The 14,429-nt window shown below is 43.6% G+C and overlaps 1 long non-coding RNA gene and 1 pseudogene across 1 annotated transcript; both read left to right on the top strand.

Annotated features, from left to right (window-relative positions):
* The first annotated feature begins 6,949 nt into the window (after window positions 1–6,949).
* LOC120096418 (small nucleolar RNA SNORA17) lies at window positions 6,950–7,065 on the top strand (annotated as a pseudogene).
* A 538-nt stretch (window positions 7,066–7,603) lies between these two features.
* Window positions 7,604–14,216, top strand: LOC120096202 (uncharacterized). Its single transcript, XR_005492363.2, has 3 exons — window positions 7,604–7,894; window positions 9,216–9,345; window positions 14,153–14,216. It is a non-coding gene; the product is annotated as an uncharacterized LOC120096202 (long non-coding RNA).
* Window positions 14,217–14,429: the final 213 nt, after the last annotated feature.

Genomic DNA, 14,429 nt, shown 5'->3' with positions numbered 1-14,429 from the left:
AAGGTGTCATGACTTCTACAGACACAATCTGACCTTTCCCTCAGAGCAGAGTGACAGGATGAATTTTATTAGCCTTGTTTTATGGAAAAAGAAATGTATGGACCAATTGTTCAGCGAAGGATATGAGATGTTTAATGCCTAGAGCTTCAGGCAAGGCACTTACCCCTAAGTAAGACCACTTCCGCCATGGCAGGACTGGCTCCAGGACAGCATGAGAGGTAGCTGCATGGATAGATGGAAACTGACAAACACATCGTCTCTCCTGTCCCCGGATCTATGACTTTGTTGGCATTCGCCACAATTGAGGCTGCCCCTTGTAAGGTCAGAGTCCTTCCCCTTCTCGTATGTGGCGTACATATCTGATTCCTAAGACAAGTGGCCACTCATTCCAAATTTGGAGGCATTCGGGGCAAGACACTGGCAGGAATTCCCTTCCTGATTCTTCCCCCTCCTCTGATTCTTATGGGAAGGTTCTCAGTTTGCTTAGGGGCAAAGAAGGTTAAAACTCCATGGTTCACTGAGACAGATTTAAAAGAAAGCAAGACAAATAAAAACATAAAATAAGAAAACCTCTGTCTTCCCGTCCTCCTTCTGCATACTTTGTAAATCAAAGAGAAGGGAGAGAATTGTGTGGTACAGGGGCACACATACCTTCTACATGAACCCAATATAATACAGTTCCATTCCCGCCCTGCTTTCTCTTTCTCTCTACAGCCTGCCAACAATATTTCTAATTAGGAGATCACTCTTTCTTCTCAAAATAAGGAACGGTATAAAGCCTTCCATGTTCCACTTTCATAGAACTGGTATAGAAACATACCAGTTCAAGGCATTTTGCATTCTGTTTTCCATACCAAAGTGATCCGGATAAAACCCTGCTCACTGTATAATTAATGACCCCTTCCTCAGGCTTTCAGGCATAAGCTGATTACCAGTCTGGGTCAGAGAAAACATTTCTCTGGTATAGAATTGCACAATTAAATGTGTTGTGAGGAATGTATGCTGTCCTTTGATCCTCAGTCTGTACTCCGGTGGGGGGCCGCATGCTGGGCTGGATGTGGATGGGCAGTTACCGCTTTGGTGTGATCTATCTGCTGGTTCCCCATACATTCTGAAAAATGACCTAGGACCACCTGAAATTCTGATCACAAGAGTCCTCCGGATGCCCCCGCAAAGGGCACCAGATGTCCACATGGGAATAGTCTGGATTCAACCAAGCGAAACAATTTTTAACACCATGTGAAAGTTGATATTTCTGGGAAAAGCAATAATAATGAAGGGGCCCCTCCTGGCTACATTTGCTTTCACTCACAAGTTGCTGGGGTATCGTATCTTGTGCAGATTAAAACGTGTGTTTCTGTTTCAAACTTGAGAAGCAAAAAAACAAAAACAGAAACAAACAAACAAACAAACAAAAACAAAAAAACCCTGTGTTCTCTTGAAGCAGAAAGTCCATAGAATAAATCTGTTATGTGGGGCATTAGAATGCAAAGGGACTCTGGCTTCCTGTGTCTTTAAAGTCGGCTAAGTTTCATGCTCCATAGCAGACCTGTCAAGGAAACGTTCTGGGTAGTACCCAGGATTGCTCTCTAACAAGGCACTCCCCAGCCTCACATGATTGCTAGTCAACTGAAATATGGCTAGTGGGCCTAAGGAACTGAAGTTTCAGTGTAATCACATTTCACTCATACATATTTGATTAAATTTGACTTCAACTTAATTAAATTTAACGAGCCACATCTGGCCAGTGGTCCTCAGGTCGGATGGTAGAGTTTTAAACTATAGTGTGAACATCTTACGCAGTGTGGGAATTAATTGATTTTCAGTACGTCCAGTGTGGCTTCTTTTTCTTCACTATTCAGTGAGTACATTCAGTCTCTCAAAACCCTTAAGGTCAACGGCATTCACAAACTTTCGTCAGCCAAGAGGAGCCATTGGGCCTGTGCTTGTTTTAAAACGCTGCTGCCCGATGACGTAATTGAGCGGACGGCTAGAAGAATCACTGCTATGTGGTTCTTTGACTCGGTTTCTACTCAGTACTGCTTCGTGGGACTATCCTAAAACTGGATGCAGGAAGGAGCTAATTAAGAAGAGCCCCTAGTGCCTGTTTCTACCATTCCCTGAGGACCTAAGTTCAATTCCCAGTACGGTAAAGACAAACAAACAATGCTGCATGGTGGGCCATCCCTGTAAGACCCACACTTTAGAGTCAAGCATACAGGGTGTTGTAAGTTCAAGACCCACCTTGACTGCATAGTGTGTTTCGGGCTAGCTTAGACCAAGGAGTAAAACACAAAGAGGAGAAGCATCTTGCGAGAAGAAATAGCTCAGTAATTCTCCCTCTTGTTCACTCTGCTTTCTCTCGGTCCTTTTTTCAGACTATTTCTCTTCTGCCTTGCTTGGGCCAGAAAGTATGCTACAACGTATGGGCTAGAGAGTAGCCGGTCAGCCCACAACAGTATCGCAGGACGGTCTTGAGTGGTGCAGACTGAATTCAGAACAAACTCTTTACCACCGAGCCTGGGGTTTTGAGGCAGGATTTTGCTATGGAACTTGGGCTAGCCTTGAACTGACTCTGTAGCCTAGGCTGGCTTCTAATTCAGGATCCTTTTGTTTCCATCTTCCTGGTGAATTATAGAGGCCAACAGCTAACACAATATTGCATTCTTTTAAGGGTTATGTCTTTGTGGGCTTATACTCTGATGCTTCAGTTAACAATAAAGAATGTCTCTCACTGATCATGATCTTTCTGATCTGCTAGAAGTCATGCGCATTAAAAACCTCCTAACACATAAAAGCTGAAGATTCTCTTCTATTTCTTGCAGCTCACTATACATCACCAATTTTTTTATATCTAGTTTGTCCTTGCAATATTAAAAAAATAAGCGGGATATGGATAATCCCCATGTGTGCAATCTGTATAATTCTAAAGAATCTTGAGGGAAGGAACATAACCCCTCCACACATGTCTGCCGTTTCAGTGGTGCAGCTTTATTAGGTGTGAATATCGTTAAAGACGTAAACTTCTTTCACCCACCCAGTCAATTTCCCCCTTACGAATATTCTTAAAGGTGTTTTGACACAGTTAACTCACGATTATGAAACATAACTCAGAGCGGTATTTTTTTTCCCAGCAGGCAGACTTGCTATTTATAGGTTTGTGAAATCGATTGTACCATCCAGGGGCAATATACAACACTTAATTTTTCAAAAGCAGCTCAAAGAAATAGTCAAAATGTATTGAACACACATTGTTTTCTCATTTTAAAAAAGACTGCAAAAACATACAAGAGCTTTTCAACTGAGAAATAGTTTTAGGTTAAGACACTGGGGGAGAAACTGTATTGTTTTTAAAAGATATTACTCCTAGATTAGAATAGCCAGCTTCCCTCGGTCCCATATTTTAAATCAATATCCTTCTATGAGCACAAAGACATATTTTGCTGGTTTGCTAAAAATGACTCTTGGTTTTTATAACTTGCCATCCCATCAGCGTTCAGCTGGTAATCAGATAAACAACATAAACATTCTTGTCATTATAACACACTTGAATATACTCTTGGTAACACTTCTGAGGGCTCCTGGGGCCATGTAGACTGGTTTCATCCCATCCAGCAAGATGCATTCTTGAAATTCCCAAACTCATTCTGAAACCCTATATATACATTGTATTACATTTTTCCTGCCCGTACCTATAGAGATCTTACGGTCACAGCAATAGATAAACATTATCTAACATTAGATAATTAGTGACAGCATGATGGTTATTTTTTTAAAGGTTGTATAGGTGAAATCTCAAATCATCTCGCCATACTGCCCTCATCCTCCTGGTGGCGACACAGATCACGCAGCACTGCATGTGCGATGAAATGGGTGAGTGCTAAGGGCCCTGTGACATGGTGATAGTCTAGTGCCATGCAGACTGCATACGAGTGATCTAAACACAAGCTCCCATTCTGCAATAGTCATTCATCACTAAGATAGCTGTGGGGTGAGCTGGGCTACAGCCCAGATGCTGCTGCTCTGCTTAGGGGATGAGAGGACACCAATGCTAGAGGCTCTTTGATGTAGATGTCTTTGTGATGCTAGTGGAATGCAGACCGACTGCCCAAGGGTCACCCCAGCACAAGCATCCATCCCGGGGTAGTCATGGATCATCTAGAGGGCTGTGGAGTAAGCATGGTACAGATGGACAGGCTACTCAGAGAGACTGTGTACATCCCAAGCGTACGGGGACAAGATGTCAGCACGTAGCTCATTACTATAGCAGACAGAAAATGGCCAAACAGAGTGGCATAAATAAAGATAGAATACCTAAGTGTTTGGGGGAGCCAGTGTATACTGTTTAATTTTCAGGAAATCTGATGGAGCCAGAAATCATCATGATAAGTGACATGAGACTCAGATTAATCAAGTTACTCTCTTATTCATAACCTAGATTTAAGCATGAGAGCGGGGTTAGTTTTTAGAACTAAAAAAGGTTTCATGAGAGAGAAGGAGGGGCTTCTTAAGGGAGAGGGAAAGGGAGAAAAATGGAATACATGCTACATGAAAGCAAGAGGGGTTATTTCTTGAGAAGAAAGGGAATAAGCCAGAGCAAGAGCCATGGGGGAAGGAAGTAGGGAAGGGAGACTGAAGATGAATGACAACTAAGTCACAATGACACGTGTGCATTAAAATGTCAAATGAAACTGACCAAAGCATATTAATCAAGCCAATAACAGAATTAAACTGGATATATATATATATATGCTGGAAATATATTCATGTGTGTTTATGTACATATATACACATACACACACACACACACACACACACACACACACACATATATATATATATATATATATAGTATAAGTTTTTACTAATTCGCAAGCCACAGATTGTGGGGAAACAATATTGTCAATACATTATCTGGCAAAAATACCCCTTTCAGAGACACATAAGTAACTGTAAGTTAAGAACAACTTAAAAATCCTATGGCGAATAGGCAAGCAAACCCAGCAGAAGACATTTTTCATAGGTAAGATATGCAGAGTCAATAACAACATATCAAAGTGGGTGACACTTCTACAACACAGATGACAACCATGGCATGATGTTGTTTTGCACAGATCAGAAGACCGAAGTCTAGACAGCAAGACCAGCTCTGTGCATGAGTGTGATCTGTCCATTTTCTCCTGGGGGAAGGAAAACCACCTGAGAGAATTATTTTGCATATGCCTATTATCCCGAATCCCTGCTGTAGGACCTGGCAATACCATTTGTAGATACTTATTCACTACCCTCCCCCACCCCACCCCCAGGGTTTCCCCACATCCTTCCTAGTCAGGTGGCATTCCCTACTGCAAAATAAACACTTAGCTCCACCAGGAAACTTGTCCAGCAGGCAGGTGGCGCAGCCACTACAATTAAGGACCTTTGGGGATCCGTATAATGAAGGCTTTCAAACCAGACTTTTGTTGTCCTCATTTAAAGGTTGAGTTTAAAAACCATTGGTGTTAGCAGAGTTAAGGTTCTTATATAACCACCTATGGCACATGAAAGTTAAACCTTGCATCCCTGTGTGTTTCTATTCTAAAGAAAAATGGGAATAATAGTAAAGTCTAAATTGTCCCATTTATTCTTTCAGCTAAAGTTCACTGAAAAAAAACACCTTTGCTTAGAATATCATTGCTTTTATTTAGATTGCAACTCGCTAGGTGCGTGGTGGTTAATTATGATAGATGTTTTGTAAACTATATTCAATTATATGCCTTTAAAATAATTCTCGGGGGCGGGAGGGGCTGAAGAGATGGTTCAGAGCACTGGCTGCTCTTTTAGAAGATGTGGGTTCGGTTCCCAGCACCCACACAGAAGCTCACAACCATCCATTAACTCCAGCTTCAGGTGATCCAAATCCCTATTTTTCCTTCCCTCCGTGTTAGTACACAGATAGATACACGTGCAGGAAAAACACACCCACACATAAAATAAGAATACAATGAACCACTTAAAAAATAATGCCCTGTTTACTGCTACAAAAAAATATGGTAGAATGTCAATGTGGATTCAAATACAGCCATCTCTCTTCACCATGAAACTATATACACTCCCCCCTTTTATTGAAAATAGATCTTTTTTTTCCCTATACTATATTCTGATTTCAGTTTTCAGTCCCCCAACTGCCCACAGATCCTGCCCATCCCCCCCACCCAAATCCTCACACCCCCATTAGAAAACACACAGGCATCTAAATAACAAATAAATGAAATAAGATAAAATAAAAACAAACCAGAATAGTGCAAAACAAAATATAAATTAAGTACCCTAACTGAGACACATACATTTGTATACACAGAAAACCCATCAAAACACAAAATCAGAACATAATATGTAGGGAAAAGACTTACGGATATAAAAATATGTCCAGACAAAGCACAACAAAACAAAAACACTTTCAAAACTACTCTTGAATTCATTTTGTGTTGGCCATCTACCTCTGGGCATGTGGCCCACCATTAGGTACGGTTTGTACACTCAGTGAGATTCATTAGAGAAAACTAATTTGTCCTTTGCCAGAAGCTAACAGTTGGAGACAGCTTACAGGTTTGGGATGAGGGCATGTGTCCACTTCCCCCGTCAGTGCTGGGGTCCCATCTGGCTTAGACTTACGCAGGTCCTGTGCATGCTGGCACAGTCTCTGTGAGTTCATATGTGCAAGGGCCCTGCTGGGTTTAGAAGACCTGGTTTCTCTAGTATTCCCTCTGGCTCTTCCATTCTCTCTACCTCCTCTTCTGCAGAGTTCCCTGATCTCTGAGGGGAAGGATTTAATAGAGACATCCCATTTGGGGATGCATGTTCCAAGGTTTCTCACTCTCTGTCCATTAGATCACTGTATTTTTGTTCTCTTTCTGGTTTCCTTGGTTATAAAGTGAAGGTGACTGTAACTTCTTTAAGAACTATTTCATCTGCCTCTAGAGTCATAGTGGGTGTGGGCTGCTGTGTCATTTGGTGGCAGAGATGAGAGAGGCTACATCTACGTTCTGACCTGTGAGCATCTGAATGATTTAAAAAACTGATTCTGAGACGACCACCAGGTAAGTACCACGAAGGCCAGGAAGGGTTCCCAGGGCAGAGACTAGTAGAACCCCATCTAGAGCCAGGGGTCCCTAAGTGGGAGTGAGCCCAAGACAGACAACCCACGCATGGGGTCACTTGGCTTAGGTCCTATGAAGAACAAGGCCCAGATGATCACCAATACCATGGGGCCCAAACTGGGAGCAACCCTAAGATAACCTCTAGTCCTGTGTTACACAAGCCTGGGATGTGGGTTGGGGGAACCATGCCTGAGATACCAGTGCCATAATGCACAGGCTGGGCCTAGCACTCCTGAGACCATGCCTGACACGCAGAGATCCCCGACACCACTAAGAGGAACAAGTAAGCGGTGAAGAAATGGAAGAGAAACTAAAGGATGTTGACACAATGAAGAGGACCAGACCTGGGGACTCAAGGATAGTGAGGGGCAGCCTGATGTGAATAGCCAGTGATGCCACCTAGAGCAGTGTGGTCCTGGTTTATGCTGTCACTGAGGGCCATGTCTTAAGCCATAGATAGCCCCATAGCAATGGGGCTCTGTTACCACCAAAGGCCAGGCAGACTTCCCTGGTCTGGGAAATATTGATCTCCGAAGGCTGTGCAGAACTGGCCCCATCCCTCACCTGGATATTGCTGGCCCTGGGAGCATGAAAATAGGAGAACTGGCCTCACTCCAAGCTAGCTGCAGCACTCAGCAGTAAAGGAACCACACATGGTTGGAGCTGTGGGTGAACTGGCCTTACCACTCATCTCCCAAGTGGTAGCATGGACCAGGGAAAGATACCCTCCTCCCTCTTGCCCCTCATCGCCTACAGTAAGTAGGAGAGCTGGCCTTCGAATCATGAGAGCATGAGGGCTGTCCCTGTCCCTCCCCAGCTGCAGCCCTCTGAAAAGTAGGCCCTGCATCTCAGCCGGGCAGCACAGTGGAGCTATGCTGGTGGCAGGTGCTCAGATGAGCTGGCCTTGAGGGTGTGAGCATGGAAGAGCTGGCCCTGCTTCTTGCCTGCCTTGAAGTGACTTCCGCAAGTAAAAGATGCCCCCTCTCATCCCTGGCCATCTACTGCAGGCTGGATAGCACAATAGTGTTAGCCCAGGATATGGGGGTTATGGGTGAGCCAGCCCCTAGGGTGTGAGCATGGGAAAGCTGGCCCCGCCTCTTGGCTGCTGTGCAGTGGCATTGGTGAGAAGGACATCCCCTCCCTTTTGCCCTCACTACCCACTGGCAGAAGGCCCTAATGGGACTCATGAGAGTCAGAGAGCTCTCCCTGTCCCTCACTGTTGCAAGACTCAGGAGAGCAGTCCCTGTACCTCACCTGGACAGCACAGTAGAGCTGACCCTGACAGCATGAGCATGGGAGAGCCGACCCTGAGCTCTGGCAAGGATAGGGAGAGAAGCCCTCTTTCCCTCTCTGGTTCTTGGCCACCTATGGCAGGTGGAAGAGCTGGCCCTAGCATCATGAGAGTGAGAGAACTGGCCATGTCCCTCACCGGCTTCAACACTCTGGAGAGCAGGCGTTCTTCTGGGCAGCAGGGTAGAGCTAGTCCTGGTTGTGGGGTATTGCCAGTAAGCAGGCCCCAGTGCATAGGAGTGTGAGAACCAGTGGACTGACCAGCTCAGATACCTCTCAGGCCCAGATCCAGGGCTTTGGATTAGGTCACCCCAACATCTACCTCATCAGTGAACAGCTAAGTGCACGAAGGGTCCAGTCCTACAGATCCAAAACTACAGGACCTCCACTGGCATGCGGTAACAATAGAATATCTGAGGAGTCCAGTGAGGATCTAGTGTTAATAGAGAAACAGAAGCCAGAGGCCTGGTACCAGGCCAATGAGCCATTGCAGTGAACATTTGCAAGCAAAGGAGTATGGGCAAGAGGGGCACACTGTGACACACAACAGCTTCAACAATGAGATGTTTTCCCTGTGTTGGGGGGTGGGGAGTTTGCAAGGGCAGAGGGCAGATATGAAGGGAGGAGAAGATGAGTGGGATTGGGGTACATGATGGGAAATTCATAAAAAGTAAACAGAATATTTAAAAAGAACAATATCAATGTTATGGTAGTACCTCAGCTATAAGTATGTCTCAGAGAACTCGCATGTCTCCCTGACGATTCTCTCTGCTCTGGTTGTGGCAGCACAGATGTTCTTCTGGCCCTGCTTTCCTCACCATGGTGGCTTTACACCTTACCCACCATCAAGAGCCATTCTGGACCTGAATGGACATTGAACTGATGGTTCCCTTAGTCTTTACAACATGAGAACACGGTAATAATGTTTGATATGTTTATTGCGACCTTGTACATAAGACACTGTGTATTAAGTCATTTGATCCTTATAAAATGATACTGATGGTGTTAGAATCCTCATTTCTAAATGCAAAAATTTAATGACTATTTTTTTACAAACCTGTCTATGAATAGGATCATAATTAAAATCTAATTCAAGACAGCTTGGTCCAAGAAGCTAAAAGCTAAATGGGATAAACTCCGAAGGAAAAAATAATGGTATTTTTAAATTTTTTATCAACAGGAGAGTAGGGGATCAAGAAAGTAAAAGCACAGTTTCTGAGAGCTAACAAACAACCATCTCAACTAAGGGCAGTCACCGCGCGCTTAAGCTCATCTGATAGCAGCAGGGCTCCTCCTGATCCCAGTGCCCAAGAGACCTTGGTATTGATGGTGTGTGCACAGCCTAGAGAGCTGTATCAGTGCATAAGAGGGATTGCCCTGCAAGTATGGAGACCTGAGTTTACATTCCCAGAACTCACATCAAAGCCAGACACTTAGAGCAAGCACATGTGATTCCAGTGTCCCTACAGGAAGACTGAAACAGAGACAGGAGAATCCCAGAAGCCCACGGGCCAGCTCGCTGGGGGATACAGAATAGCAGCAGTGAGCTGGTTCTCAAACAAGGTGGAAAGGAAAGACCAGTGCTCATGTTATCCAAGAATTCTATACACTCATGTACCCACATATACACACATGAATGCAGTACTCACACATACACGCATATACACACAAGCAGCTATGTGTTCAGGTCATGTATGATGAACTAAATTGCTGCTGAGAAGAAAGGCCCTTCGAATTTTTCCAAGGGGGCTAAACGTGCCTAAACACCAGGGCAGTTTAGCATCTTTCCCTGAGATCCTTTCAGGTATTCACATGCCTTGATCCAATATGTACACTTGTGATACTCTCTGAGGAGAACATCAGTTGTGAATCAACGTTTCCTTTAGCACAAAGGATATTTAATGCAGAATCACTCACTCCTAACATATACGGTTGCGAATGTAAAGCCCAACAAAAGGGAGAGGAATTCCTGCAATGTGAAGGAAATGGACCATGGGAGATGAGAAAATTAGTATCACGTTATCCAATTACCACTGCATTTGATCATTGAAAAGACATACATTGGGCAAAGAAAACATGCTTGCCAGTTGTGTAGAAAACATGGCCATAGCCTGATACAAAGCACTCGAAATGTTATGCCCTAAACTGTAAGGAGGGGTTTCTTATGGCAAGTCCACAGCTTTTCCTTTTTCTCTCTTTTAAATGTATTTTGTCATTTCCTATAATGAGCTTATTTTATTTCATAAACACAAGAGCATTCAAAACTCACAAAACTGCACTGGAGAACTTTAATAATAGAAACATGAAAGCTAGTGAGGGGCTCAGTGAGTAAAGGTGCTGCTATGTCCATAAGCCTTGCAAGCTGAGTTTGCTTGCTCAAACCCATGTCAAGGTAGAAAGGAGAGCAGACTCCATGAACAACTTGTTCTCTGACTTCCACACATGCTTTATGGTACGCATATCCAACCTCTCTCCCTCTCCCTCTTCCCCTCCCCTCCCCCTCCCCTCCCTCTTCCTTCCCACTCTCCTCTCCCTCCTCCTCCCCTCCCTCTCCCTTTCCCCCTCTCCCTCTTCCCCTCCCCCTCTTTCCTTCCCCCTTTTCTCCTCCCCCTCTCTCTCCTCCTCCCTCTCCCTGTTCTCTCTCTCTCTCTCTCTCTCTCTCTCTCTCTCTCTCTCTCTCTCTCTCACACACACACACACACACACAAAACTAATAAATTTTAAAATTAAAATAAAAAAGAAACACCCCCCCCCGTATGAGAGCCTAGACTTAGCTGCCATGTATTATCACAAACTACTTTTCTACCAACTTAGGACAAGAGTTACTCCTACTCACTGTGGTCAGCAGGGTTAGAGCTACCGCATGCTCAGAACCCAGAATACCATAGCTGCTTAATGATGGTAGATATTCTTATCTCATAATTATTAATTACATTATATGTCGTTAACACACTATACATCATTATAATTATACATTGTGCTTCATTATAATTCTTTATTGTATTTACTAATTGTAATCTCCAAAGGGAAACAGGGATTATCTATTCCTCATACTCTGAAGCATGATGTACTCCTAAGAGTAGACTTTCAAGATTGGGAATGGAGCTGAGGGACAGAATCTGTCCAAGGCCCTAGGCTTGATCCCAAACCCTGGGATTGAGGTGGGGAGACAAGCAGACTTCCAATTTAGAGTCACAAAATTATAGACACTGTGGACACATGACATAAGAGAGGAGAACTGCATTTTTCTTCACTTGTCTGTCCAGATACCAGCTGCTCCCCCCACCCTGTGTCACACCTCACTTCTCAGTGGACTTCGCTCCAGCATGTGGCCCCTGCATGTAGGACGGCCCAGAAGGACAAGTTCACGTCACCTCTTTCTAGTTATTGCTTTGGGAAGTTCATCCATCCACTTTCATGTCACTAAACAGCTTTGTTATGAAATCCAAACTTAGGAATGTTGCAGATCTCTTCAGCTCCAGACCCAGTTTCTAATCATCTCAGATACCACAGACCCACTTTAACCCCACATATGCCTCTCAGGAGTCCTGTTTCCCTGTGCCAGTCCCCATCTTGTCTAATAGAAACCCATAAACCACTTAGGGCCATCAAGGATTTTTCTTTTTCACCGAAAGTACCAGCCAGTCTCTTGGGAAATTCTGTTGACCCTGGATTCAAATCCATGGCCTAACCATTTCTCTTACCCATGTCTAACTCCTGGATATAAAACAGTGTCAACACTAGCTTTTCCATATTGGTGGTTACTCACCTCCTTGATTTTTCTAACAACTTTCTTAAATATATAAATCAGTACATTTCACTCTGGTGCCCAAAACACACACACACACACACACACACACACACACACACACACACACACACACACACACAGATACGAAGCCTCTCATCATCCAGACCCACCATATTTGCCTCTGATACATCCTTCAAATATACATATTTGTTAAAGGATGATAATAAATTGCAGGAGGCAAGGATTTTTAAATATGTTAATTCCTAAAAGCTTCAAATTGCCTGGCAAACCTAAATACCTTTTCAAATGCATCGGGCAATTAGAGGAAAAAAACAGTCCTGGGAAGAGCCTCTTACACAAACAGCACTCAGCTACCTGTCAGGACTCCATCCTCCATTCCTCCAGCTCTCTGTGATCTCCACCCATGCTCTCCTGTTGCAGTTTCTCTTCGATTGCATGGAGGAGGGGGAGGCCACAACGGTCCTCAGATTTACATTTTCCAAGACAAAGTATTTTTCTTTAAGCGTTGATGAACCCACCTAGTGAAGGAGACAAAACAAGTAGCCAAGGCTGGCCCACAAAGCCACCCTTTTTGGTGTGACTGGAACTTTACAGTAGCAGTCTATAGGGGCTGAGTGTTAAGTACCAAAGCACAGCAGAATACTACAGGCTCTTGTGGCTGAGAATGCACGACATGACTATTACATTCTAATGCCTCTAAGGCTTGGTTTTCTATGATCCTTTCCCTGGTAACTTCATCTCTCATTCTGTCTCCTACATGGGCATATGTTGTTTGTTAAAACCATCTCTCTAATTAGAATATTAAAAATCAAGAAAATATCACCTTAAACTTTTAGGTGTAGCAATTAAAAAAAGTGAGTGTGAAATTGAAAACTAGACCAAGAAGAACTAGATACTCATAAATAGTACATAGCTGATAAATTCTTCATGACAGTAACAATTACGCCTAAAGGACACAGAACGTATACTAATCACCAGACATTCCTTTAAGATAAGCTACTACTAGACATAATTTTTAGACAGGCCAGGAAATGCTGTCCTAAGGTCAAAAGACAATAAAATGATGGATTGCAGATTCAAGTTCTGTTCTTTGGAATCCAAATGCCACAAACTTCATCCTCTGAAGCACTGCTTCTTGTGAAATTGTTGCTGGGGTACACTTTTTGGTTTGGGTTTTTATAAGATTTATTTATTTATTTATCTATCTATTTATTTAATGTATATGAGTACACTGCTGCTGTCTTCAGATACACACAAAGAAGGCATCAAATCCCATTACAGATGGTTGTGAACCACCAAGCAGTTGCTGGGAATTGAACTCAGGACCTCTGGAAGAGCAGTCAGTGCTCTTAACCACTGAGCCATCTCTCTAGTCCCTGAAGGATAGTTTCTTATCTGTCATTTTAACATTTTCCCAGTAACCACATTTTCATTCAACACCTGATTCTCATCAGTAAACAGCTGCATAATCTTCTGGTGCTGGACCCAATCCAGCTCTGTCTACAGTCAAATGCATGCTCCCATTGCACCCTCTGTGTCTGTGTGGGAGCTGCCGCCATGCCAAAGCATACAGCTATCACCCGCTTTCTACACGATACAGAATTTGTGTCTCTAGAAAATAGCTGTTGTGGTCGAATCACCCCTAAAGCATTAAGAGACAGAAATTGGGGTGGTGGTGGCGGTGGTGAATGAATGCCCCTAATCCCAGCACTTGCGAGGCAGAGGCAGGGCGTTCTCTGAGGGTATGAGACCAGTCTGTTCTATAGAACATGTTCCAAAACAGCCAGGGCTACACAGAGAAACCCTGTAAAACATGAGAGAGAGAGAGAGAGAGAGAGAGAGAGAGAGAGAGAGAGAGAGAGAGAGAGAGAGGACACACAGAGAGAAATATTGATTCTCATAAAGGTACAGAAACAGGATCGTCTAAATTGTCCACTTTTTGTCCTTTCAGTTGTGATTCATGAGAGTTTCAAGAAAGTGTTCCACAAAGGGCTTTTATAAACAGATACATCTTGGCTTGGTGTGTGAATGAATACCTCCCACAGATTCTGGGCAAGAAAACAAATTTCATACAAAATGATCTGCTAGTTTCCAGATACCACTTCTCTTCCCTACTCAACAGTAAAAACATAGTCACTAGCTTGCTGGAAGAAGTTTAGGATACGCCTTAGAAATACCATGTGTGTTCTTTTGTGACTGACCCAGCCCCAAAAGAACACACGTAGCAT

Source organism: Rattus norvegicus, chromosome 13 (assembly GCF_036323735.1).
Source record: "Rattus norvegicus strain BN/NHsdMcwi chromosome 13, GRCr8, whole genome shotgun sequence".
Lineage (NCBI taxonomy): Eukaryota > Metazoa > Chordata > Mammalia > Rodentia > Muridae > Rattus > Rattus norvegicus.
This window is presented reverse-complemented; position numbering and strand designations above follow the sequence as displayed.